The following is an 11953-nucleotide window of genomic DNA, read 5'->3' on the forward strand; positions in this document are numbered from 1 at the left end:
AGCTCTGGGACGTGGGAACTCTGCTGACCGCAATCCCTAAACCTATCAAACACACTAGAAATAGCCGTGGATTGCGCCTAACGCTCACTATGCAACTCGGCACAGCCTAAGAAACTAGCTAGCCCTGAAGATAGAAAAATAAAGCCTACCTTGCCTCAGAGAAATTCCCCAAAGGAAAAGGCAGCCCCCCACATATAATGACTGTGAGTAAAGATGAAAATACAAACACAGAGATGAAATAGATTTAGCAAAGTGAGGCCCGACTTACTGAACAGACCGAGGATAGGAAAGGTTACTTTGCGGTCAGCACAAAAACCTACAAAAAGACCACGCAGAGGGCGCAAAAAGACCCTCCGCACCGACTCACGGTTCGGAGGTGCTCCCTCTGCGTCCCAGAGCTTCCAGCAAGCAAGACAACAAATTAAATAGCAAGCTGGACAGAAAAATAGCAAACCGAAGAAATACAAGCTGGAACTTAGCTTCTGATGGGAAGACAGGTCACAAGAACGATCCACGAGTGAACAGACCAATACTGGAACATTGACAGGTGGCATGGAGCAAAGATCTAAGTGGAGTTAAATAGAGCAGCAGCTAACGAATTAACCTCGTCACCTGTGAAACTCAGAAACACCCACCAGAGGAAGTCCATGGACAGAACCAGCCGAAGTACCATTCATGACCACAGGAGGGAGCCCGACAACAGAATTCACAACACTGTTGTATACAGTGTTACTACCCAAAATGCTATAGGAATTTATAGAAAATATAACTCTAGGGTTCCAATTACTATAGTGCCAACCTGGCCATACTCATTAGTGGAGCCTGATAATTTTAAGATCTAGTATTAATCCAAAATACGGTATATGGGTTTATTATTCCAGTTCAGTGCTATTCACCTTCATCTGAAGCTGCAATTTTCGAGCAGGGTTCATGGACAAAAGGGAGCTGTGTATTAATCAACAGTAACTACAGAGGCTAATAATATAAATGAATTTTTACAATTTCATCCAATAGAACACTATGAGGCCAACGCTGAAAATGAAAAATTAGCGTGGCCCTAAGGAGTATATCATACACATATGTAGGATCATTTTAAGTTGAATTTTAAACAATTGATATTATGAGCTTGAATTTCACATTTAAATTAAAGTAGCCTCAACAAACTACTTTTTTTTTAAAGCATGGCATTTTATAGCTCTGAAGACAGAAAGAGAGGAAGTTATGAGCCTTGGGATGACAAGGGGTCAAAATGCTACAAAATCAATGTGGACTTAAGGTCCAAAATAATGTTATCTATGGTAGAATCCAAAGGGTTCAAGTATAACTATCATTTAACTTTTTTCATTTCCAGAAATTCAGGGAGTATTCCCATTTCCAAGATCCTATCCCAATATGTAGTAGGTGAAATAATAGTAATATTATCCAATACATCCAATTAGAAATGTAGTATAGTTCTTCTGATTCGCTATATCTCTTTCCTCATGTGCAGGCATTGCAGGAACTTAGGTATCCATGGTTATGACCACTAGCAACTTGCTAACCATCACTAAATCAGTGGTCGTAACCATAGATACCTATGGTCCTGCAATGCCTGCTCATGAGGAAAGAGACAGCAAATCAGAAAAACTATACTACATTTCTAATTGGAGGTATTTGTTAATATTATTATTACACCTACTACATATTGGGATAGGATCTTGGAGATGGGAATAGAAGAATCTTTGCAATATATGTCATCAGGGACATCTGTTTTTTTTCTCCTGGTGAACTGATCATTCATTTTTTAAACTGTGTTTTCAGTGAAGACAGATGTTACCATTAGCGAGATAGATGACAGTTAGTGCTTATAAAGTTCTATGAACTGTTGTTGCAAAAGAATGTCTGTGCCTGCCTCTAGCTTCTCCCCCTCCCCTCTCCATAGAACTTAAAAGAACCAACTGTCATCTATCTCAGTAATGGGAAAATCTGTTTCTCATTCAATGCAGAATTTACAGATTTTACTCACGAATTGAGAGTGAAAGATCAGATGTGAAGGTGATTGAAGCTATTTTTTATAAGATATAATACATAGTTGAATATTTTCATGCATTTTATTGATTTATGAAATAAAAATTAAAATGACTGTCACAGCCAGGAACAGCGCTCTGTCCCTCACGAGTCTCGCTAAGCAGTACTGTACAGCCACATATGGGGTATTTACATGGGTCACTTATGGGGGATTCTGCTGTTCTGGCACCTTAGGGGCTCTTCCAGTTGGTCATGGCACTCTCAAACCATTCCGGTAAAGTCTGAGCTCCAATCTGGCACTTCATCCCTTTTGAGCTATGCCCTGTACCACTAAAGTACTGGGTTATTAGTGTACTTAGGAAAAATTGTTTAACAAATTATAACTTTCATTTTCTTCACTTAGTCTTTTTTTAAATTAAAAATTTGGGGCCAAAGCAACATTTTAGAGGAAAAGAAAAATTGTATTTTTTCATTTACCCACCCCAATGTTATACAATTCTGTGAATTGCTTGAGGGTTAAAAATACTTACTACACCCCTAGATGAATTCCTCAAAAGGTGTAATTTCCCAAATGGGGTCACTGGTTGGGGTTTCTGCTCTTTTGGTATCTCATGGGCTCGTCAAATGTGACATGACATCCACAATCGATTCCTGCCAATTTTGCACTCCAGAAGTCAAATGGCGCTCCTTCCCTTCTCAGCCCTGTCGTGCGACCAAACAGTAGTTTTTCACCACATGTCGGAATCATCATGCTCAGGAGAAATTGCACAATAAGTTGCATGGGCCATTTTTTCCTGTTACCCTTGGGAAAATGCGAAATTTGGGGCTCATTTTTTTTCCTTCCACCGTACTTTAATCGCTGTGAAGTTCTTGAAGGGTTAATAAACTTCCTGAATGAGGTTTTGAGCACTTTGAGGGGTGCAATTTTTAAAATGGTGTCACTTTTCAGTATTTTCCTGTCATATAGGCACCTCAAAGTCACTTCAAATGTAGAGAAAGCGAATTTGAACTCTAGTGGCAGCTATTGGAATTAGCAATCCTACAAGTCAGTATCGACTCTTTAACGAGACTTGGATAAAAGCCAAATCAGAATCCCAATTTGCAGACACGGTGTTTCGGGGTATTGCACCTTTTCAGTGCAAAGTATGAGACCTGATTTGGCTAGGCAAGTGGCTAAGACTGGGATCAAAGGAATAAGGTTTGTCCTTGTGGAGAGTGACATGCCAAGTCTGACACACCAGCATGAGGAGACTTAAACGCCGTGCATGCTCCTCTGGGAAATTAAATATGCAAATTTTCTCTTCAGAGAGAAAGAGGACTTGAACTTTAGTGCCACCTATTGGAAAGTTGTTTAATAGCTATTTTGTGTGATATAACTATCTGGTTTAAGGGCATAAAAATTAAAAGTTTGAAAATTGCTAAATTTTCAAAATGCCATAAGTCTGATATTTTCACAAAAAAATGGCCCAATAAATCGACCTAAATTTACCACTTACATGAAGTACAAAATGTCATGAAAAATTGTTTCAGAATCACTGAGATATTTTGAAGGGTTCCAGAGACACTGGTCAGAATTGTAAAATTTGGCCTGGTCAGGTGAACACAAGCTTGGTGTGAAGGGGTTAACCCCTTAATCCCATATGACATACTATCCCGTCGAGGTGGGGTGGGCCTTAATTCCCACCGACGGGATAGTACGTCATAGCGATCGGCCGCGCTCACGGGGGGAGCGCGGCCGATCGCGGCCGGGTGTCAGCTGACTATCGCAGCTGCCATCCGGCACTATGTGCCAGGAGCGGTCACGGACCACTCCCGGCACATTAACCCCCGGCACACCGCGATCAAACATGAGCACGGTGTGCCGGCGGTACAGGGAAGCATCGCGCAGGGAGGGGGCTCCCTGCGTGCTTCCCTGAGATGATCGGTACAAGGTGATGTGCTCACCTTGTATCGAGCGTCTTCTCCCTGCAGTCCCCGGATCCAAAATGGCCGTGGGGCTACATCCGGGTCCTGCAGGGAGTACTTCCGGGTCGACTGCAGGTGCTGGTAAGCCTGCAGCGATGTGAGTGAGATCGCCGATCTTACAGAGTGCTATGCAAACTGTAAGATCGGCGATCTGTGATGTCCCCCCCGGGACAAAGTAAAAAAATTTTTAAAAAAATTTCCACATGTGTAAAAAAAATAAAAAAAAAAAATTACTAAATAAATAAATAAAAAATATTATTCCCATAAATACATTTCTTTATGAAAAAAAAAAACAATAAAAGTACACATATTTAGTATCGCCGCGTCCATAACGACCCAACCTATAAAACTGTCCCACTAGTTAACCCCTTCAGTGAACACCGTAAGAGAAAAAAAAAAAAAACGAGCCAAAAAACAATGCTTTACTATCATACTGCCAAACAAAAAATGGAATAACATGCGATCAAAAAGACGGATATAAATAAGCATGGTACCGCTGAAAACGTCATCTTGTCCCACAAAAAACAAGCCGCCACAAAGCATCATAAGCAAAAAAATAAAAAAGTTATAGTCCTCAGAATAAAGTGATGCCAAAATAATTATTTTTTCTATAAAATAGCTTTTATCGTATAAAAGCGCCAAAACATAAAAAAGTGATATAAATAAGATATCGCTGTAATCGTACTGACCCGAAGAATAAAACTGCTTTATCAATTTTACCAAACGCGGAACGGTATAAACGCCTCCCCCAAAAGAAATTCATGAATAGCTGGTTTTTGGTCATTCTGCCTCACAAAAATCGGAATAAAAAGCGATCAAAAACTGTCACGTGTCCAAAAATGTTACCAATAAAAACGTCAACTCGTCCCGGAAAAAAAAAAGACCTCAGATGACTCTGTGGACCAAAATATGGAAAAATTCTAGGTCTCAAAATGTGGACACGCAAAAACTTTTTTGCTATAAAAAAGCGTCTTTTAGTGTGTGACAGCTGCCAATCATAAAAATCCGATGTAAAAAATGCTATAAAAGTAAATCAAACCCCCCTTCATCAACCCCTTAGTTACGGAAAAATTAAAAAATTAAAAAAATGTATTTATTTCCATTTTCCCATTAGGGCTAGGGTTAGGGCTAGGGTTGGGGCTAGGGTTGGGGCTAGGGTTAGGGTTGGGGCTAGGGTTAGGGCTAGAGTTAGGGTTGGGGTTGGGGCTAGGGTTGGAGCTAAAGTTAGAGTTATGGTTGGGGCAAAAGTTAGGGTTAGGGTTGGGGCTAGGGTTAGGGTTGGGGCTAAACTTAGGGTTAGGGTTTGGATTACATTTACGGTTGGGATTAGAATTAGGGGTGTGTCAGGGTTAGGGGTGTGGTTAGGGTTACCATTGGGATTAGGGTTAGGGGTGTTGTTGGATTAGGGTTTCAGGTAGAATTGGGGAGTTTCCACTGTTCAGGCACATCAGGGGCTCTCCAAACGTGACATGGCGTCCGATCTCAATTCCAGCCAATTCTGCGTTGAAAAAGTAAAACAGTGCTCCTTCCCTTCCAAGCTCTCCAGTGCGCCCAAACAGGGGTTTACCCCAACATATGGGGTATCAGCGTACTCGGGACAAATTGGACAACTTTTGGGGTCCAAGTTCTCTTGTTATCCTTGGGAAAATAAAAATTTGGGGGGCTAAAAATCATTTTTGTGGTAAAAATAAGATGTTTTTTATTTTCACGGCTCTGCGTTGTAAACTGCAGTGAAACACTTTGGGGTTCAAAGTTCTCACAACACATCTAGATAAGTTCCTTGGGAGGTCTAGTTTCCAATATGGGGTCACTTGTGGGGGGTTTGTACTGTTTGGGTACATCAGGGGCTCTGCAAATGCAACGTGACGCCTGCAGACCAATCCATCTAAGTCTGTATTCCAAATGGCGCTCCTTCCTTAGGACAAATTGCACAACAACTTTTGGGGTCCAATTTATCCTGTTACCCTTGTGAAAATACAAAACTGGGGAATAAAAAATCATTTTAGTGAAAAAAAAAAAAGAATTTTTATTTTCACGGCTCTGCGTTATAAACTGTAGTGAAACACTTGGGGGTTCAAAGCTCTCAAAACACATCTAGATAAGTTACTTAGGGGGTCTACTTTCCAAAATGGTGTCACTTGTGGGTGGTTTCAATGTTTAGGCACATCAGGGGCTCTCCAAACGCAACATGGCGTCCCATCTCAATTCCAGTCAATTTTTGCATTGAAAAGTCAAATGGCGCTCCTTCCCTTCCAAGCACTGCCATGCGCCCAAACAATGGTTTACACCCACATATGGGGTATCAGCATACTCAGGACAAATTGCACAACAACTTTTATGGTATAATTTCTTCTCTTACCCTTGGGAAAATAAAAATTGGGGGCAAAAAGATCATTTTTGTGAAAAAATATGATTTTTTATTTTTACGGCTCTGCATTATAAACTTCTATGAAGCACTTGGTGGGTCAAAGTGCTCACCACACATCTAGATAAGTTCCTCAAGGGGTCTACTTTCCAAAATGGTGTCACTTGTGGGGGGTTTCAATGTTTAGGCACATCAGGGGCTCTCCAAACGCAACATGGCGTCCCATCTCAATTCCAGTCAATTTTGAATTGAAAAGTCAAATGACGCTCCTTTCTTTCCGAGCTCTGCCATGCGTCCAAACAGTGGTTTACCCCCACATATGGGGTATCAACGTACTCAGGACAAATTGTACAACAACTTTCGGGGTCCATTTTCTCCTGTTACCCCTGGTAAAATAAAACAAATTGGAGCTGAAATAAATTTTGTGTGAAAAAAAGTTAAATGTTCATTTTTATTTAAACATTCCAAAAATTCCTGTAAAACACCTGAAGGGTTAATAAACTTCTTGACTGTGGTTTTGAGCACCTTGAGGGGTGCAGTTTTTAGAATGGTGTCACACTTGGGTATTTTCTATCATATAGATCCCTCAAAATGACTTCAAATGAGATGTGGTCCCTAAAAAAAAATAGTGTTGTAAAAATGAGAAATTGCTGGTCAACTTTTAACCCTTATAACTCCCTAACAAAAAAAAAATTTGGTTCCAAAATTGTGCTGATGTAAAGTAGACATGTGGGAAATGTTACTTATTAAGTATTTTGCATGACATATCTTTGTGATTTAAGGGCATAAAAATTCAAAGTTTGAAAATTGCGAAATTTTCAAAATTTTTGCCAAATTTCTGTTTTTTTCTCAAATAAACACAATTTATATTGAATAAATTTTACCACTAACATGAAGTACAATATCTCACGAGAAAACAATGTCAGAATCGCCAAGATCCGTTGAAGCGTTCCAGAGTTCTAACCTCATAAAGGGACAGTGGTCAGAATTGTAAAACGTCATTAACGTGCAAACCACCCTCGGCGCTTAAAGGGTTAAATATCTGGTTGATCAATATATGAGGTTAGTGTATTTTGGCACTTTTTTCTGCTGACCATTTAAGCACGCCCAATAGATAATAGATAAGTACATGTTTTCTTGGTCATTAGTGAATATAAAACAGATTGATTTTGCCCCAAAAGGCTTTTAACTTTAGAAAACATGGATTTAACCAAATTCTCTCTTTACGTATTTTCAAGTTTTTTCATATTTTATCAAGTAGGTGGGGGTAAACTACTTGTTGTTCCCATGGATGGAAGTCACTGGCTCAGCATGCGTCTTGTGGTAGAGAAACTCATGCAAAATGGACATGATGTTGTTGTCGTAATGCCTGAAAGCAGTTTAACCATGGGTGGATCAGAAAAATACACTATACTGACCTTCCCTGTTCCATTCACCAGTCAAGAGATAAGTGCTAACTTTCAGAAACTTAGTAAGGAGCATTTTACGCTGCCCTCGCATTTCCCCTGGATTGCTACTGCAATGCTAGATAGTATGATGGTTGTATTTAATAAGTTTTATCAGACATGTGAGAGCTTATTACTCAACCAGCAGTTAATTCAAAAACTTCGGGATGAGAAGTTTGACGCAGTATTCACAGATCCATTTTTACTGTGTGGTGTAATACTAGCAGAACATCTTGACTTGCCAAATGTGAACTTCCTTAGGGGGTTGCCCTGTGGCTATGACTATGACAGTGCTCAGTGTGAAACACCACTGTCATATGTGCCTAGACTATTTAGTAAGTTCTCTGACAAAATGACGTTTATCGAACGCGTGAAAAATCTGATGATCAAGCTGCTGGAGCCATATTATTGTGGAGTTATTTATTCTTCTTGGATGCGATTAGCTACAGAGCTCTTGAAAAAAGATATTGCCCCTGTTCAGCTTTTCAGCCGAACTTCTGTTTGGCTTCTAAGATATGACTTTGTCTTTGAGTACCCAAAAACATTAATGCCAAACATGGTTTTTATTGGAGGCATCAACTGTAGACTACAGAAGTCTCTTCCCAACGTAAGTACTATTTTTGTTTGCACATTTTACACAAATGTTACTGAATTTAAAGAGAATCTGTCATCTCCCCACCCCCCGGGATGTATATGACCTATTAATATGGACATACAGGCAATAGAAATATTTAACTAGTCCTACCTCTATGCCTCATATTAACGGTCTTGTTGTTGAGAAATCTTATATTCTTTCCCTGTGCTAATGATTTCTTCTAGGCTCTGATGCATGCAGTGCCTGGAAGAAATCCCTGCCTCCTGTCTTCATTGTCATACTACCTTCTTCTGGTTGCACATGTGACCTGAGTGTTTTCATTCTTTCCCCCCTGGCTTTTTCCTGAATACCCTGTTTTATGTATATTTAATAAAGTAAAAATTTTTCTACTATATAGTGTTTGGGTATTTGATCGTTGTTTTTCTATGGTAGTATATTTTCAGTTAGCGATTATCCCATAGTTTATCCTTTATGGCCTATCATTACTTTTATGTTGTCATTATTGTTATATGGGCATGTTTCTCATGAAGTTGTGGCTCTTACCTTCTTCACATGCATGTCAGCTTTGGCCCCGGAATCCCACACCTTTACCCTAAACTCCCTCAAAAATCCATACCTCTTCCTCCATTCAATGGGCACTGCATTCAAGGATCTTCTGCGCAGGCACCAGCAAGTCACCATGGTACAGCATATCGGTGTATTATACAATATAGCGGTGTATTATACAGTATAGTAGTGTATTACACAGTTTAGCTGTGTTTTATACAATACAGCGGTGTATTATACAATATAGTAATGTTTTTTCAGTATAGCAGTGCATTATACCATATAGCAGTGTATAACAGTATAGCGGTGAATAACACAGTATAGTAGTATATTTTACAGGAGAGTGGTGTATTTTACAGTATAGCATTATATTACACAGCATAACGGTGTATTATACAGTACATTATAGTGGTGTATTATGCAGCAATGTGGTGTTTTACAGGTAAGCACATGGTTCTTAGCAAATGCATTTAGATTTAGGAGACCAGTCTAATGCAAATGCAAATACTCTAGAATTGATATGTCATGGTGAAAACAACTAGTTATGGAAACAGACTAGACAGGAAAGCTGAGTTGTCCTTATTAATTCATGTTCGACATCCGCTATAAATGTTTGGTGCTGCAATGTACATGTTCAGTGCGGGAATGGAGTGCGAGTTTGGTGTATATTACAGCTGATACTCTCCGGAATCTGGCATCAATAGTGACAGTGACAGCTAGGTGGTTGACAAACAGAGGGGTCTTTCTCTGTACACCATTGAGATCATCATATCAGGGCAGTTGGAAGCCAAATAATTTTTTTGCGTCAGCCATCTACATCATCCTATTAGGCCCTGCTAGATGGTTGGTCGGTGACCGCTGATACGCCTTTTAATGGCAGCAGTTAAGGGGCCTTATTCCTGAGCGCTGCTTTTTAATGGAAAATTTCTGGGGTCACGGCTTCTGGGGGTAACTGAGACCCCGGAGAACTTATATAAATGTTGTATAAATGAATATGTATAAAATGAAGCAATGGCCAGCAGAACAATCAGCGCTGATAAAGCGTACAGCCTGCTTTGCTCCGGCAGTGAAATTTAATCTGCCTCTGAAGTTTTCAGCAAGTGACAACTACTCTTCCTCCACGGAAGCGGTTCCTACCTTTGTAGATGGGAGCCTGTTATGGTGTACCACGTCTACTGGCACATTCGTCTCTCATATAGGGATTGATGGAACTAAACGGACGTTGTACGAGCAGACTCTGAAAGTCTCTGTAATTCTAGACCTGCTGGTGCTTTTTAATCTTTGGAACTCATAGTTGGCTGCATTTTCCTCCACATTTTGAGTGAGTGGAACATTTATGCCTGTGCTGAGGTACTGTTCCTGCCCTAACCTAAAAGGACTGTTTGTTCTTGTTTTACATTTTGGCTGAAGAAAAGCTGCATAGCTTGTTTTGCAAATTTATCAGAGACATTATCTTTATCAATATCGTTTTGAGACCTCAAATCCGTGACTGTGTGGATCTAGGCTGCTACCAAAGAGTGTGCCCCCTATAAATGCTTGCTCACAGAATGCACTATTATTAATATACAGTATAACCCTTTGTGCATCTAATGCAGGTGAGAGGGTTTATACTACTCACTAAATGACCTAGAGATTTAATTTCTGGACTGGCACCGGTACCTGTGGTAGAAGCTGGCACTTCATTGCTCCCCTGACAAATCCTCTTCAAATGTTTATTCAAATGGATTATTTATTGTACGCATTTTTACACTTCATAACAATGATTTATGGTACATTTTGTACTCGGGGAAAGAACATAAATGCTAAGCAGGGAGTTAACCAACAAGTTTGACAAATTTCCAAGCCTGCTCACTGTATAAAGCAAGTCATTCAAGGTGAATTGGCCCAAATAAACATTAATTCCTGGACGATCCTCTGCAGCAATGAAGCTATCACTGTTGTCTCTGTGTGGAGCCCTAATGATCGAGTTCTGTGTTTTTAGCCAAGCTAATGGAGGCAAGCTGCTTGTAATTCCTATTGGTGGTAGTCCCTGGCTCAGCATGCGTCCTCTGGTGGAGAAGCTGGCACAGCTTGGACACGAAGTTGTGGTTGTAACAGGTGAAAGCAACATAAGAATTGGTGAATCTGATCTCTATACAACCAAGACTTACTCTGTCCCTTACAGCGATCAAGATTTAGCATTACTCTTAAAAAAGTATGGATATGATCACTTTAACCAATCTTACTTCCCTGGTGTGGCTATTACAATGTTTAATGCTATGCAAGACGTTTATAAGGTATTTGACAACATTTGTAAGGCCTTACTAGATAACACAGAACTTATTCAGAGTCTTAAGGATGAGAAGTTTGACGCTTTACTCACCGATTCATTTTTGTTATGTGGAATGATACTGGCTGAACACCTTGATGTGCCCACGGTGAACTATGTAAGGGGAATGCCTTGTACTCTTGATTATATAAGCGCACAATGTCCAAGTCCTTTTTCGTATGTGCCTAGAATTTTTACTCAGTACTCGGACAAGATGACATTTTCCCAGCGTGTGAAGAACGTACTGGTCAGTATGTTGGAGACTTACTATTGTGGACTTACATACTTGCAAATGCAGCAAATAGCTTCAAATTTTCTGAAGAAAGAGGTCACGATTGTGCAGCTTCTCAGCAGAACTTCCATCTGGCTCAATCGATATGACTTTGTCCTTGAATTTCCAAGACCTATAATGCCCAACATGGTGTTTGTCGGAGGCATCAACTGTGAATCAAAAAAACATCTAACCAAAGTAAGGCTTATAGTAGATAATTGACTAGTATTTGAAGGAATGTTCATAAGTATGTTTACAGACAGTATACTATAATGATATCATGATATACTGTATAAGTAATTACCAATTGCAAATTTTATTTCTGCTTTATTCTAATGTCCTAAAGTGTATGTTTATTTCAAGGCATATTAGAAATTATTAGTGATATAGTTTATATTGGTATCCCAAATTTTAATATGACATATATTGTGGACCCTAGTATCACTTGTGT

At 39.7% G+C, this 11953-nt stretch overlaps 1 pseudogene; it reads left to right on the forward strand.

The window, feature by feature from the left end:
- The first annotated feature begins 10795 nt into the window (after positions 1-10795).
- Positions 10796-11739, forward strand: LOC138644678 (UDP-glucuronosyltransferase 1-6 pseudogene; annotated as a pseudogene).
- The last annotated feature ends 214 nt before the right edge of the window (positions 11740-11953 follow it).

Source organism: Ranitomeya imitator, chromosome 7 (assembly GCF_032444005.1).
Source record: "Ranitomeya imitator isolate aRanImi1 chromosome 7, aRanImi1.pri, whole genome shotgun sequence".
Lineage (NCBI taxonomy): Eukaryota > Metazoa > Chordata > Amphibia > Anura > Dendrobatidae > Ranitomeya > Ranitomeya imitator.